A 15,518-nucleotide genomic window follows, 5' to 3' on the forward strand; every position below is an offset into this window, starting at 1 on the left:
TTAGAAATTAGAAACCTAATTAAATTAGAAACCTTTTCTATGCTATTGAGCTCTTTGAGCTCAAAAGTCTGATAGAGGTTTCATAGAACATTATTTTTTGAATTTTCAAACCGCAATAACTTTTGAATAAATGAACCGATTTTTACGCGGTTAACGGCATTCTACGCAGTTTTTTAAGTCTCATAAAGAATTTTTAAGTTTCAATTGGTCAAACGAGAAATTTCGAAGTAACTCCGAAAAAACACTTTTTTCGGTTTTCTTTCTTCACGATATCTCTCGAACGAATCAACCGATTTTGACCGGATTGGCGGCGATCGACGTGGTTTTTCAAGGTTGAGAACTGATAAGTTTTCGGAATCGATCGGTAAAGCCGTTTAAAAGTTATCCCAAAAAAACCACTTCTGAAAAAATTTTTTTTCCTATTTTTTTTTTAGATTTCTCCACATTTCTCAAAATCTATCGGTCCGAATCGATTCAAATTCACAGAAAATCTAAGTTTGGCGCAGACCTTTTTAATGGCACCAACCGCGATAAAATCGGTTCAACCGTTCAAAAGTTATAAGAGGTTTACATACTCACACACACACACACACACACACACACACACACACACACACACACACACACACACACACACACACACACACACACACACACACACACACACACACACACACACACACACACACACACACACACACACACACACACACACACACACACACACACACACACACACACACACATACACATACACACACACACACATACATACAGGCATGGTGACACCCTCGCGGGAATAGTCAGGAAAGCTTCCTAGGACCTCAAAACGTCGAGATCTGATGAAAACTCGATTTTCGAAAAACGGGGTAAAACCAATAACTTCCCGATTTTTGAAAATTTTCAATTTCCTTAGCGGGAAGTTAAAAAAATTGTAATGAAAAAAAATTTTTTTTTTTTTTCGAATTTTGATAAATTTAAATAATTCATTATTTGAAGCATTTTCAGGTCAATAGTATTTATCTTGGGTAAAATGAATTAGAAAAAATTTAATTAAACTGAAAAATTTAACAAAAAATTGAATTATATAGTTTATAAAAAATTAACAACACAGTTTATTGAAATTAAAACAGTAATTATATTATTAATTATTGATCACGGTATCCTTTGTGCCACGCAGAAACCCAACCTCAAAGTTCTATTTGAGTTCCTGCAAGGATATCTTACTCTACGCAATTTCACGCATATTTCTAATTTCAACTTGATAAAAATATAGAAAAAAAAAAGGTTTGCTTCAAGATATTATATATTTTAAAAGCTCAATCTGGATATTCAACATGTGATTTCAATTAATGTAAACTAATAATGTTACCAACTAATTGATGAATAATATCTCTGTATTTTTTCTTGTACGTAAGTTTAAAACCTCTAAGTGCAATCAAAGAAATTAATTATTATCTATTACATGCCTTAAGCGCAAACGCGCTTACTAGTATAGCTCTACTGAGACCTAAAAATCAAGTTTCCTATCTCGTCAAGAGAAATTGTATTTTTAATCCATAATCTTCGTACAAATGTTAAAAAAAAAATACACTTGTGGGAAGAAGAATGATAACTGAACTAATTAAAAACACTGCTTAGTAAATTAAATATCAGTTTTAGTGAAAAAACTCGTTTTTAAAATTTTTTTTAAAACTTCAGTGGAAATAACTGTCAGAATATGGTGGTGTGGTCAAGAAATCTAAATTTATATACAATTTTAGGATTCATTTTTTTTGCCCCGTCATTAAGCTTTAATGAAGAACCCTATGCTACACTGAAAATAATTATCGGTAGAAGTTACCGATTTTTTTTCGGTAGCAGCTACCGATTTCCAATCAGTAGCTTCTACCGATTTTAATCGGTTGCCTCTACCAAAAAATCGGTAACCTCTACCGAAAAATCGGTAACCTCTACAGATTTACATTTACCGAAGAAATAGTTATTGGAGCCTATAACTAAAGTATAAATGACATGTCAACATGATTTTTATGTGACAGCAAAATAATTTTCATGTGGTAGTAACATAATTTTCATGTGGCAGGCAATCCTTTATTTATAAATTGATGTAACGTTTTCATGACTTTGTATTTTGTTCACTGATGATATTTTTAACGATGTAAGCTCGTCCTGGTGTTACACTTATCGAGAACTTTCATTTGAATACCTACACCAATTTTTATATATTTTATATATTTTACAAATATGAAAAATATCATATACATAAAATGTATGAAAAAGTCGTGTGCGTACTCAAACGACAGGTTTTAATGTGAGTAACATCACGATGAGTTTACATTTTAATAAATGTTAATAATTAAGAAATGACGTTGTATTTTGTCCACTAATGATATTGTTAACGATATAAGCTCATCCTGGTGTTATACTTATCGAGACCTTTGATTTGAGTACCCACATGCATTTTTGATATATTTTTTATATATACATTTATAAAATATACATAAATATATAAAAAATTGATGTGGCTACTTAAGTGAAAGCTATTGATGAGTGCAACATCAAGATGAGCTTATATCTTCAAAAACGTCATTAATTAAGCAATGACCGTGTATCTTGTGAAGTATTGACATATTTTGAGATATAAGCTCATCCCGATGTTACACTCATCGAGACCTTTCATTTGAATACCCACATGAATATTTTTTTATATTTTATATGTTTTACAAATATGAAAAATATCATACATATGAAATGTATGAAAAAAATCGTATGCGTACTCAAATGAAAGGTCTCAATGAGAGTAACATCAGGATGAGTTGATACTTCAAAAAATGTCAATAATAAAGAAATGACGTTGTGTTTCGTCCACTAATGATATTTTTAACGATAAAAGCTCATTCTGGTATTACGCTCATCGAGACCTTTCATTTGAGTATGCTTCTGACAAAATGTTTATCATCGAAAATTTCATCAATCAATATTTCTACAAATTTAAATTAATAATATCTAAACGTTCCCAAGGCGACTGCGTGGCTGAGCGGTTCAAGTCTTAAACTGCCCGTACAACAGTCGCTCAGGCGTAGGTTTGAGCCCTGGCAGTCGCATTTTTTCTGCGATTTCCAAGGCTTGCTCCCTTGCCGACTGTACCCTGGCCAGGTTTCTGTGGTTTCCTTGGTCACTTTGCTAAGGGGCGGGGCACAGGCAAATGCGGGTGCAAATTGTAAGTCGGCCACAGCCGCTGAGGAGCTAAATGTATTTAGTCTAGTCAAGAAGTGATTTTTCTGCGAAAAATCGACCCTAAAGTCTTATAAATAAGGCGATTGCTGCATTGGATTCAAAATGTAATTCTGAGAAAGAGGTATTTTTTAATTCATCTGCCATTGAAAATTCCATTTGTTATAAACAAAAAACGAAATGGAAAAAAGGGAGTCTCCATTTTGTTGCTATAACTTCAAAAATATTAAAGATATCTGAAATTTGAAAAAAGATCCTAAAAAAAGAAAAAATTTCAGTAAAATAAGTTTTCACTCTCGGAGTTGTAGCTCCATTATTTATAATTTTAATTTAACGTTGAAAATTGGGCTCCGCGCGGCCGTTTCGGCGCCTAGGCGTCGCTGCCGAGCAAAGTATGCAACACAAAATAATTATTTTATAACATTCAATATTAATTTTAAAATCTGAATAAATTATAGTGTCATCTAGATACTTGAAGGAATATAGCTCGACCAAAAAAAAATTTTTAGCTTGATTTTTGTTTAAGTTATTCAATTGTTAATTAACTAATTTTTCGTAGACTTGAGTTTTAATAAAATCTCTTATAAAAGTTTAAAAAATGTGTCTATAAATTTTTTTCCTCTTAGGAGCTCTTGTTATATAAATAATGAACAAGACCGCGTAGTAAAAGTTTATAAAAGTTTTTTCATTTGTTTATAATGATTTTTCCAAGTTATGAAAAATTGAAATATCCGGCTAATACTATAAAAAAAATTTTTTTTCCTACAATTTTAATGTTGGTTGTTTTTGTATCAACATATTGCGTTTAATAGCTTGGCTAAAAAATTTTTAATGTTAATTGTTTAAAAATTTGTTATAAACAAATAGACAAATTGAATATATTTGAAAAAATTTTTTTTGTAATATTATTGTCTTAATGAAATAATGATTTTTAAAAGAAAATTTTTTAATTGTTTATAATTGTTTTTTTCATTTATCCACTATTTAAAGTATTTATTAAGAAATAATTTTTTTTTTTTAAATCATCATTTTCAATTCTCAATATAATTATGAAAATAAATTTTTTTTTTACTTAAATTTTCATTGTTTATTTTATAAACAATTTGTTATAAACAAATTTCCATTTTCGTTTGATTTTTTTTCCGTTGCTTTAAAAAATTACAAATTCAGCCATGTACATCAAAGGTGTAAAAAAAATTTTTCTCTATTTTTTATTGAATTTTAAAACAATTTACCTCACCAAAGTTGAAGCGGTCAACTATTTCATCAACTTATAAATTGTTATAACTTCTAAACTATTTTTGATACGGTCTACGACATTCAAGACGATCTTTTAGACAATTTAATGATTTATATAGTAAATTTTTTATATCCTCGATATCTATTGTGGTTCAATTTTTATAAACATTTGTTTATAAAAAATGCATTACTCGAATCTTTAAATAATTATATCTTTTAATCTATTGAAGTTACGGCTTTTATGATTCAAGATAATCTTATAGAGTAATTATTAGACTACTCAAAAATAAATTTTTTACATTTTTAATCCATTTGTTTATCAGTTTGTTCTATTTATTATAATTATTTCATGGTTAAGGATACATTTTCAAGATTTTATTAACCTTATTTTCCCACCTAACGCTAATAATTCATGTTGTTTTCGTTGTTTTCTTTTAATTTGGGAATTTTCAATGTATTACTAAACGTTTGTCAAAGCAAAAACTCAAAATTTTTGCCAATTATGCAACCTGGAAAGCATTTACGGAATTTGTTTGAGATTTATCAAGTAGCGGCGACATCTTTAGTCTCCTTTTCTAATAAGTTTAGTAATGGCGCCATCTCTAGCATAATTTTAATTCAAACTCCCGCCTAAAGACTCAAAGCGCTTTCTATCTAGTAATTTTCGAGAAATCGATCTCTCTCTAAAAAAGTATCAGGCATCGTTCTAGAAATCGATTTCTGCGCATGCTTACCAGAACGTTCTGGGCCTCCCGGATTTAGTATAAATACAGGCGCCAAGTGCCACCGCTTCAGTTTTTATTGTGCAATTAAACAGTTAACATCCAAAATAAGAAGTCTAACCTTACACATCAGTAAGAAAACTTTTCAAGAAATAGGCTCTTCTCGCAGCCGTCATTTTAAGTATACCTCCTGGTGCAAGTCAAGGTTTCTCAAAGGAAATCGGGCATCATCTTGCTTAGAAGAGCACCTCTAAGGGACCCCCGCGCCTTCTAAGCCTTTCCTTTGAATACACCAGAAGGTTCTCAACGAAGGGTCACGCATCCGACGAAACTCTCTCACGACGGCTGTCACTTACTGCCACGAGCCTATATTCAGTGCAACTTTTGTTTAAGATTTGTTCCAGTATTCATAATTTGTAATAAGATTTAAAATAAATCTAAGTTTAAATTAACCGCGCTGCTTCATTTACCACCTCCTAACCACCTCAACATCTCCTAACAGAATTGAATGAACTTTTTACAATTTTATAATCAGACTTACGTAAAAAAAAAATGAAAATACTTACCTGTGTTTGTCGTTGATGCTTATGATTTTATATTTTATTGTTTACATTTTGAAAAATATGCTGAGGATAGAATATATTCCCACCCAGTAAAAAAATCTCAATTATATACTCCAGCGAATTCTTTATTTCCAAATTCCTTTCAAATTTATAGTTTTGAGTTTAAAATAACGATTACTGCAAACTGTCGAGACTTATTTTACTAAAATTTTTTCCTCTTTTAGGATCTTTTTTCAAATTTCAGATATCTTTAATATTTTTGAAGTTATAGCAACAAAATGGAGACTCCCTTTTTTTCATTTCGTTTTTTGTTTATAACAAATGGAATTTTTAATGGCAGATAAATTAAAAAATACCTCTTTCTCAGAATTAAATTCTGAATCCAATGCACCAATCGCCTTATTTATGACTTCAGGGTCGATTTTTCGCAGAAAACTCACTTCTCGACTAGACTAAATACATTTACCTCCTCAGCGGCTGTGGCCGACTTACAATTTGCACCCGCATTTGCCTGTGCCCCGCCCCTTAGCAAAGTGACCAAGGAAACCACAGAAACCTGGCCAGGGTACAGTCGGCAAGGGAGCAAGCCTTGGAAATCGCAGAAAAACTGCGACTGCCAGGGCTCAAACCTACGCCTGAGCGACTGTTGTACGGGCAGTTTAAGACTTAAACCGCTCAGCCACGCAGTCACCTTGGCAACGGTTAGATATTATTAATTTAAATTTGTAGAATTATTGATTGATGAAATTTTCGATGATAAACATTTTGTCAAAAGCATACTCAAATGTAAGGTCTCGATGAGCGTAATACCAGAATGAGCTTTTATCGTTAAAAATATCATTAGTGGACGAAATACAACGTCATTTCTTTATTATTGACATTTTTTGAAGTATCAACTCATCCTGATGTTACTCTCATTGAGACCTTTCATTTGAGTACGCATACGATTTTTTTCATACATTTCATATGTATGATATTTTTCATATTTGTAAAACATATAAAATATAAAAAAACATTCATGTGGGTATTCAAATGAAAGGTCTCGATGAGTGTAACAACGGGATGAGCTTATATCTCAAAATATGTCAATACTTCACAAGATACACGGTCATTGCTTAATTAAAGACGTTTTTGAAGATATAAGCTCATCTTGATGTTGCACTCATCAAGAGCTTTCATTTGAGTACCCACCTGCATTTTTGATATATTTTTCATATATACATATACATAATATATATAAATATATGAAAAATTGATGTGGGTACTCAAATGAAAAGTCTCGATGAGTGTAACATCGGGATGAGCTTATATCTCAAAATATGTCAATACTTCACAAGATACACGGTCATTGCTTAATTAATGACGTTTTTGAAGATATAAGCTCATCTTGATGTTGCACTCATCAATAGCTTTCACTTAAGTAGCCACATCAATTTTTTATATATTTATGTATATTTTATAAATGTATATATAAAAAATATATCAAAAATGCATGTGGGTACTCAAATCAAAGGTCTCGATAAGTATAACACCAGGATGAGCTTATATCGTTAACAATATCATTAGTGGACAAAATACAACGTCATTTCTTAATTATTAACATTTTTTAAAATATAAACTCATCGTGATGTAAACATAAGTCGTTCAAAATTAGTTGCCGAAAAAACAGTCATACACTGATAGAAGGATTTATTTGTATTAAAAAAATATTTGTTAATAGTTAACAAATCATTTATTAGAGACCATTTTTTAGTATCAAACAAATATTTCTTAGTATTTAAAATGATTTGTTTGTATTTAATAAATCAGATATTCATTTATTAAATATTAATAAATCTTTTTAAATACTAAGAAATATTTGTTAAGGACTAAAAAGTGGTCTCTAATAAATGATTTGTTAAATATTAACAAATATTTTTAACTATAAACAAATCCTTCTATCAGTGTACTAGGAAAGTAATGCACAGCCGCCCCTGGTGGAGTAAATGTACATAATTTGTATAGATATATCACTATCCATGTAAATTTTACATGGATATATATATATATATATATATAGATATACAGTCTTCTGGCTTTTTTATTTTGTTAATTGTACATGAATGATACTGAATTACCTAACCATTTGCATTCGGTGGCCTACAATTATCCTAAAGAATTAAAAAAAATAATTTAACTTAATTGATGCATTTTTCGCAAGTTATAGTGTTTTCAGAGTTTCATACATGTAGGACAGGAAAATTTTTTGACCTATTTTGAGGTTTTTTTCCGTTTCTAGTAAACTAAATCAATTTTTGAAGTGTCAAATTAATCTCCATTAAATTATCTTGACAATAGTATGCAAAATATCGGTGACCGTCTTTTTTTTCTCACAAAAACCATAATAAAAGGGCCATGTTAATGTTTTTTTTTTTAGATTTAATTGTACTTAATTGTAAATAATTGTGAGAAATTTTTGCTGAGAAATTTTTGCGGGATTAATAAAAGCGGGGAGCCAAATATAATAAAATTATAATGTGATATTTATTATTCAAGTTAAAATTTAATCATTTCAGTGATATATGCCGTCAACGCCAAAGAAGTTTTACTTCAATCGCGCGTAAAGATTACACGCACACACTTTTTTTTTTTTTTCAGTGAATATCAAAGCTTGATATTGATTCGTTTAGTTGTAATTAAAACATTTGGATTGGCACTCACACCGAATTTCCCCATTTTGGTCGGCCATATGTTTTATTTTTAGTAAACAGGAGTTCTCACAGTGACTCCTCGACCGAGCCAACATTTGGTTTTACCTAACTTTTTTTTTGAAACTAATTAACGGCTTAACAATAAAATTTATAATAATTTTTTAAAAACGTTAACAAAAATTAAACTTCGAATAAAACATGAAATATAAATTTTCGATAATTAGGAAATCACATCGAGATAATTTAATATAATTATACGATTATTTGCATTGAGTACCGACATATTCGTCGGAATAATCTTTGTGAATATCTGTGCAAGAATCATGAGACCATTCATTGCAATTTTTACACTGAATCTATGACTCTGTGGATTCTGAGTAAAGTCCATTGCTATAAAGACAATAGCAATCATCATTTTTATATTCTAAACACTTTTTTTTTTTTCAAATTTTTTGGTTTCTTCTTGGTGATACTCAAAACTCGTAAGAATCGTGGTTATCCCTCGACGACGTTTTCTGGGAGGAGAATCTCTGAATTTTGATGATAATGGCTTCAGTACAAAAAAATTGTTTTAAATGAGTTTTTGGGGAGGGTGCCGTCGTGTCCCCGAAAAAAAAATTTTTTTCGATTTCTTGCAAAATTTCGACTGATTTATTCGAAGTAGACGGAAAATAAACAAATTTGATGCTTAAATATCACAAAAAAAATAACCGTATTAAGGGGGCCGTCGTGCCCCACCCTCCCCTATACTGATAGAAACAATGCTTTTTTTCAGTGCATAGCTATGTTATTTTATCGTTTCACATAGACTGCATTGAAATAACACTAAATTTGTGTAATAAAAGTCATGACTTCCATCATCAACATGAATTTTTGTGTTGAATTTGACGAAAAATTTTTTACTCTGTAGATAGTTACTTTTTACATGTACAATAAAAACTTAACACATAGTATTCTGGCAGAATCATCTGAAAGCTTTACAATCCGTCTAACGCTTTTGTTCCAGCTCTTAAGTATTTTGGAAAAAAGTAAAAACTAAATGATCGTGAGGCAACTCTTTATCATTGAAATTTATTTGAGAGTTTTCACTTGAATCATGCTTCTTGCGTTTTGGCTGAAGACAACTCGCAGTACTGGATTCACTAATTCTTTAAATTATTTTTGTTATAAGAACCCAATATTTCTCCGAAGTGGAATTATGGACAAAAAAGCTTAACATTAACTTTAAAATAAAACAGGAGATAAGTACGTATAATATATATGTCAAGAATAAAAGAACCGGCAATTTTCCAAGAATATCATTTAAATAATGAAGTAAAATTCGATTTGGCCGGCTGGGGTGTTTTAAACCGACTTTAACTTGGATTTTCTCCAAGAGATTCTTTCTTTCCCAGTTTCTTCTCATTTTATTTTCTATAAGCTGTTATGTATATATATATATATATATATATATATATATATATATATATATATATATATATATATATATATATATATAAATATATTTTTTTTTTTTTTTTTTTTTATGCATCTTATTTATTCATTTATGTTCACAATTTCATTTCTTTTACTAAAGTTTATCTTCTCCAGGATATACAGAAAAAATTAAGAATATCAGAGAAAAGCAAAAGTTGGATTCTTACGTGACTATAAATCCTCTACAAATATTTGAATTTTTACAATAATTTTTGTTATTCCCGAACAATAAATTTTTATACCGAAAAAATATCATAAATAATTGATTTGTCATCCTCAATAAAAATGCACATGCAATTTGAGCGTATTGATGAAAAAGTAGCTAATTATCTTCTATTAAATTGTAAAAAAAAAATGTTTTTCTTACAGTAATTAGAAAACCAGTCGACTCATTTCCGAAACTCATAAAAACACGACGATTCACGTTACTGCAATTCATGAAAGTTTATTATTTTTTCCAGCACCCCTATTTCTTCCATATACATAATTTGAGCAAGTCATTTGTTAGACATATATGTTTGAATTAGAAATAATTGGTTAATTTTATACTTGTTCATTTTTAATGTTTCAAATAATAATTCGGACTCCAGGGTATAATTTTAACATTTTTGACATTTACATAGCTTCTATTCTATTCAAAATGTCATTTTTTGCTAGATTGTTAAATTGTAGCATCAAGATAACACAAATTAATTATTAAAATTTCGATTTTAGTCTTTGAAATAGTATTTATTATTCAATATATTATTATTTATTATAATTAATTTTTTTCCGTTTATATTGTGATAGAAAAAAATATTCGTAATTTTATTTTTATTTCTATAGAAAATTTGCATTCACAAATCATAATTGTATTTTTCTTAGTTGAAAATCTAAATTAATGTTCTGATTAAGCATACGTATAAACTAATTGAATTTTATAATCAATGAAAACTAGAAATACGGGCAAGCTCAATCAAAGAGATTAAATTAATCCGAATTATAGAGTATATACCGAGAAAGTTTTCGCTGATACTGCATCAAGAGTTGTGATTGAGATGCATTAATTAACAAGGAGGAATAATCTAAACCACTGGAGAATATACAGAAACCAACTAAACTTACTTACCGTAAAAGATAAGACAACTTCTTAATTTCGTGTCGTTGGCTCACTGAAGATAAGACTAAAGAAATCTGACCTCGTCATTTAAAACCAAATGGAAAATGCATTTTTTTTTTTTTTTTTTATATATTCTTATATCCATCCTCTTTTCATTTATTCTCAATTATAATTGTTATGATTATTATAATTGCCCTCTTTTTTTCTTCTTTCTTAATACTTCAATGAAATTACACGAGAATGGAAATTGAGCACTTACCTTGATTGCATAATCTTATTTAAAGAAATTACCTTCCATGAAAATCGTTTCATTCATGTTCCATCTACTAACCTGGTGTTATTAATAAACATCTGATGTATTTCGAGGTAAAAAATGATTTTTCTTAAATATTTTATCCGTCTGATTTATGTTTTCATATTAGGTATTTTTTTTTGTTCTCCCGGGAAAAAATGATCAAACCTGACCATGGCTGTTCATGCATGATCAGGCCTGAAATTAGACCTGATCATGCCTGTTCATGTATGATCAGGCCTAAAATTAGATATGGTCATGCCGGTGACACGCGTTAATATCCCCGGACAAAATATCTGTTTTGACTCGCGATTGGTTTACCGCAAGTATATAAAATTTTACGTAAAAAATTAAAGCTTATATTTTATACCAAGTAAATGAGTTACTCAAATAAATTGTGAATAAAACGTTTAGTTCACAATTAATAAATGCAAGACTAATAATAGATGTTGCAATAAGTAAAAACCATGAGGTTGAGTTTAACTTTAATTTATTTAAAGTAAAGAAATGCGACTGTGCGCTACAAAGTATGTAAGAATAACTAACTTAGAGAAAATACAAAAATTATTACAAGGAGAGTAAAACTAGGCGTTACAATTACAAGTAGAATAAATTAGGAGTAGGAATATTTGGCAACGAATAGTTGACTAGGAAATAATTTGGAGGCGGGATAATTGCCAGCTATGCAGTTTGGAAAAATAAGCAGGAAAGGGAATACGGATGCTAAGATTTTTACCTGGATGGGCGATACGTTTACAAAAATATTTCTAAACTTAGTTAGCAATAAAAAGATTAAAAATACGAAATTTACCAAAAGTAAAAACCCAAAGTAATATAACCCAGGTATCAAATTTATGACCATAAGCAGATTAAAAACTATTTAAGAAAATATCCCAAAAATTACCATTAAAAATTTATTTTCTATTCTAAATCTAGAAAATAACTAAAATAAAAAGGAGCAAAAAAAAAATTGTTTAGACTGCTATTGCAATACCTAGACTGGGAAATTTACAGCCATAAATAAAATTAAACAAATGAATAAATCTTTTTTTTTAGATAACATGAAATACTTAAAAATACGGGTTTGAATTTAAAATAAAATATAATATTTATATTATTTACCGATTTAAATAATAATTTTCGAATATACAAATAAAAAAAATATGAAATTATTTAATTAATTTAAAATTTTCTAATAAAACTAATCGTACGACGGAACAATATCCCCGACAAAATATCCCCGCGTTTTTGTTGGTTTAATTTTGAATAAACACACAAACACACTAAAAAAATAATGTTAAGATTAATTTTCAAATAATTATTGATGAATTTTTATATTTTTAAGAATTTTGTCCGGGGATATTTTGTCGCGGGGATATTTTGTCCGGGGATATTAACGCACGTAACCAGTCATGCCTGTTCATGTCTGAAGCGGGAAATACGCTCAGGCCTGTTCATGTTTGAAGCATTAAATATGCTCAAGCCTGTTCATGCCTGTCCATGCCTAGAAAAATTAATTAAATTTACCCTACACAGTAGGTTTTTAATGATAATCAAAATACTTTTATTTGTTGAATAATAAAATATACCGTTTATTGATAATTTACAAATTTATTAATTGAAATTAATGTACATACACTGAACATATTCAAAAATTTTTTCTTAGCATATTTGGTCCTTAGCATGAACAGGCATGGACAGGTATGATCGGGCCTGAGCGTATTTAACGCTTGAGACATGAACAGACATGGACAGGTATAATCAGGCCTGAGCGTATTTAACGCTTCAGGCATGAACAGGGATGAACAGGCATGGACAGGTATGATCAGGCCTGAGCGTATTTAACACTTCAGACATGAACAGACATAGACAGGCATGACCATGTCTAATTTCAGGCCTGATCATACATGAACAGACATGAGCAGGTCTAATTTCAGGCCTGATCATACATGAACAGGCATGGTCAGGTCTGATCATTTTTTTCCGGGTAGATCTGATCAGACTTGCATAGTCAGAGATGTGATAAAAATTTTTTCTTTGACGAAAAAAATTTTTTTGGTCATCACAAAATGTGCAAAATTATTTTTATCATTGCATTTAAATAATTTTGAAATAAAAAATTTGTTACATTTCCTATTGACGTTTTGGTCTGCTCTGCTCCTGCCTAATATTAAAATCATTACTTATTTTATTATTTAAATAAATGTGATGTTATAATGAGATTCGGTTAAATGGATAAATTAGGACTATCAAAATATACTATAAAATCAATTTTTATATTATATTTATGGTAAAATTATTTGATACGTTATGTATTTCATAAAATTGTTGTCACATAAGATAGCAGCACAGCAGGCGGGAACTTCAAGGCGCACTTCATATCACCAAAGTTAAACAGCATTGAGCGTGGTTAGTAGTTGGAAGGGTGACTGCTGGTGTTACAGCCGTACAATTATATGTAATTATTTTTTTTCTTATTTTAATTCATTATAGAGAATTGCGTATGACTTTATCAAGTACTATATCCATAAAATTAAGCAAAATAATTCATTAAAAGTAACAATGGGCTTTTAGATCTGACCATGTCTGATCAGGTCAATTCATGCCTGATCAGGCATGGTCATTTTTCATGTCTGATCAGGCCTGAAGACTCATGCCTGTTCATGTCTGATCAGGTCTGATCATTTTTTCCCGGGCTTGCCTAAAAAATAATAAATTTATAAACAAAAATTATAATTTATTAGCACGTAGTGTAGTAAATATAGTAGTGACCAAACTGTACTGATACAGTTGGGACAAGGCTTTAAGTGAAAGTTACCAGCGCATGCGCACAAGTGAATTCCGTTAAGGAGGGAGAAAAGTTTGGACAGGCCCAAGATTTGCTATACTCTACAACTCATTAGTCTACTATTAAGCCCTACTGAGCGCCACGTATACTAATATTTACTACCCAAACGCTTTACAATTTCTACACGTATTCACATATTTTTAAATCTTATTTCACATCTATTAATATTTATATCACGGTTTTTTTGTGTAGTCAATTTTTACAGTATTACTTTAATAAATTATAATTATAGTTTTACTTTGTGTTATTTATAAAGTGATACTTTTGTCAATCCTAACCTCAATCCTAGTGTTTTTACTATAATATTTTTACCACGTGTTTTTGAAATTTTACTTTCATCAACGCTTGTGTTAATATTTGTGTCTTATAAACTGTAATTAGTTATTAATTGTGATCATTAAAAATTATAATAGTTTTTTTTTTAGTTTTTCTCAAGTTTTGTATTTTTTTAATAATATTAATGATGGATGTAAGCATGCAAGCTATTGTAAAAGCTCCAGGATCCCAGAATCTTAAGGAGAAATTAAAAATAATTTCTATTGTTAGTGAGTGTGTTGTAATGTTTAAAATTAGGTTTATGCTTAGCAATATTGAAGAGTGCAAGAATTTGAGTGTAGTTGAAGAAAATTTGCGACCTCTTATTATTGAGTCCAAGGATCTAAAAATTCAATTGGAAATTGTGGAAGAAATGCTAGCTGAAAAAATAATAATTCCTTTGTTAGCCGCGATGTCTGAAATCATCGTTGAACGTTCTAATAGAATTTTCAATGATTTTTGGCAAACAAAGTATAATAACTTGATGGAAAGTATCACTCATCCAATTATTGAGGCGGATTGTAGGCCGGAGGCAGTAGTGACGATTGATGAAGGGTTTTTGAATGAAGAGCAAAAAACCTTTGATTTTTTTAAGTCAGCTAAAAAATTTTTAGAAGATTACTCTGAAAAATTAAAGGGATTTTTGCAATCAGCTGAAAGCAAGAAGCTGCGACTTGCTTTTCAAAAAGCAATAAATTTGCCCATCAACACACTCACTGTTGGCAGTGGTGATGAGTTGATGGAAAAATACAAGCAGTTAAAGCTTTTATTTGAAAAAAAGGCTCCTACTGGGATTGAAAGTCACCCAGGAGGAGTCAACTTTTGCAAAAATTTATTCGCGAAAGCAGTGTTGCAGCAGGGTGAAAAATTAGTATCTAATAAGCCTGAGATGGCTTTCGGCTTGGCTGCATTAATCGTAGTCCATTGCAGTGACTTCCCCTATCTCACGGAGCTTCTTCTTGCATACTTCAGGACCAGTTGCCCGTATCTCTGCCCGATTATTTTGGACCAATCTGACGACCAAACTGAAGATGACTACA

General features: G+C 30.1%; 1 protein-coding gene across 1 annotated transcript in view; it reads right to left on the minus strand.

Annotated features, from left to right (window-relative positions):
- The window catches only part of LOC123271846 (putative aminopeptidase W07G4.4), a 155,721-nt gene extending 144,265 nt beyond the window's left edge, over positions 1-11,456 (minus strand). Inside the window, exon 1 of the mRNA XM_044738343.1 lies at positions 11,033-11,456. The gene's annotated coding sequence lies outside the window, so the exon portion shown is untranslated. The remainder of the gene's footprint in view (positions 1-11,032) is intronic.
- Between the last annotated feature and the right edge of the window lie 4,062 nt (positions 11,457-15,518).

The sequence above is a fragment of the Cotesia glomerata genome, linkage group LG9 (genome assembly GCF_020080835.1).
Source record: "Cotesia glomerata isolate CgM1 linkage group LG9, MPM_Cglom_v2.3, whole genome shotgun sequence".
Lineage (NCBI taxonomy): Eukaryota > Metazoa > Arthropoda > Insecta > Hymenoptera > Braconidae > Cotesia > Cotesia glomerata.